Here is a 1,721-nt window from a genome sequence, read left to right as displayed (position 1 = left end):
ACACCATTCAGCTTAACCCTACTACTGAGCATATGAGATTCACCACATGTGCTGTCCTGCCTCCATGAAATGCATTCGTAGATTATATTCTAATTTACAACAACACTTTCTCTTGGTTTCCAAGAATTGCCTGATATAGAAATACACAATGTCACAGCAATGACAATTGCTGCTTCACAACCATTCCCACTGAAAGTCAATTGAATTTCAATTTCTTTTATTGGGGAAAGCCAGGAGGAGCCAATTATCATTGCTTTAACACTGCCATTCCACCTCAGGCGTCACTTAGGTTCCAAACAAAAATATTTCAGATCCTGCTTGCAACCTTCCTTCTTGTATGTGGCTTCAACTCCCAATGGCAGTATTGTATCAATGGGGGGTTATTCTAAATACACTTAGCCAGTTTATCATACTAACAAATAAACAGATTATTATATATTTAAAATACTGCAAATAAAAAGAAACACATTCAAAATTTAATGCAGTCTCCTGTGTTTTACAGACTGTGTTCTATCATTTTACTAATTCTCCTTGTAACAAATTATCAGTGGATGAAATCAGCATGTTCTGCTATATTTCATACCTAATTACCTTATCTGGAAGAAATTTTGGCTCTTCCCTATACCAGGATGGGAGAGTGTCAGTCCTGTGAACTCTGTACACACAACAGCTATTCCCATGAGTTTATGGGATTACATCCTTCACTTGCTGTTGCTAAAACCACAAAATTACTGAGAAACATTTCCAATTGTCTGCTGATTGGCTCATTTTCCTGCAATATGGAGGGTGTAGCTCTTAAAATTCACAGCAGATGTGCTCCCTCAGTTTCAGTACATCAGGATATATAAACAGTAGGCTCTGTCATCAAAGCCAATGCCATTCCCAGTCAGCTGATAATGGAGGAACTGCAATCTGAAAGCAAGTTCAAAGGCAAATTAAGAGCACAGTAGCTGAAACAGAAAACTCATTTTTGATCATTATGATTTAGAACTATCATTGATACGAAGCATGCAATACAAGACACTTTTTTAAAATGAAGTCATAATGGCAATACAATGAGCTAAGTTCTCAATTTTACAGCTCAATTTGTGAAAATTGTGAAGCAGCATAGCAGCATATGTACTTCTCAGGAAGCAAAGAAGTGTTATTTTCTTAGCAACTGCTCTATCTGCAAGCAGTTTATCCATCCATCCATCCATCCATTCATCCATCCATCCATCCATCCATCCATCCATCCACCCAATTATTTATGTCTCTGTCTATCTATCTATTTTTTTTGTTTCCCTCTTACGGGTGTTTGATTTCCAAAATTTGCTACTATGAGGTAGCAGCAGCAGATTTGCCCTTTTTGCCAAAAAAGGCTGGTCTGAGCTTGAGGCAACATTGATATTCCAAGAAAGTTCAGCTGTAAATGTCAACATATATAGACTTCAGATTTCCAACTTGTGATGCTCTGCATTTTATTCTAAAAATAAATGTCTGATCTTCATGTATACGGTGCCAACATTCTTTCAAGTTATTATTTTTACCGCTCCTGAGAATTAATTTGGAGCATGAGATTTTCAAAGTAGAAATGAAAGCAGCAGGTTGTGTTATTCCTACCAATTTTCTTAAGAAGTTAACTTGGGAATAAAGGCAGATCAAAAAAAAAGTAGTAGAAAGTTCTAATGGGGCACTCTGAAGTTGCACTATTTTTTTAATGCCACAATTCACATCTCGGT

This window comes from Myiozetetes cayanensis, unplaced genomic scaffold, assembly GCF_022539395.1.
Source record: "Myiozetetes cayanensis isolate MyiCay16 unplaced genomic scaffold, myiCay2020 scf49, whole genome shotgun sequence".
NCBI classification, from domain to species: domain Eukaryota; kingdom Metazoa; phylum Chordata; class Aves; order Passeriformes; family Tyrannidae; genus Myiozetetes; species Myiozetetes cayanensis.
The sequence above is the reverse complement of the archived record's forward strand: the minus strand, read 5'-3'. Positions refer to the sequence as shown.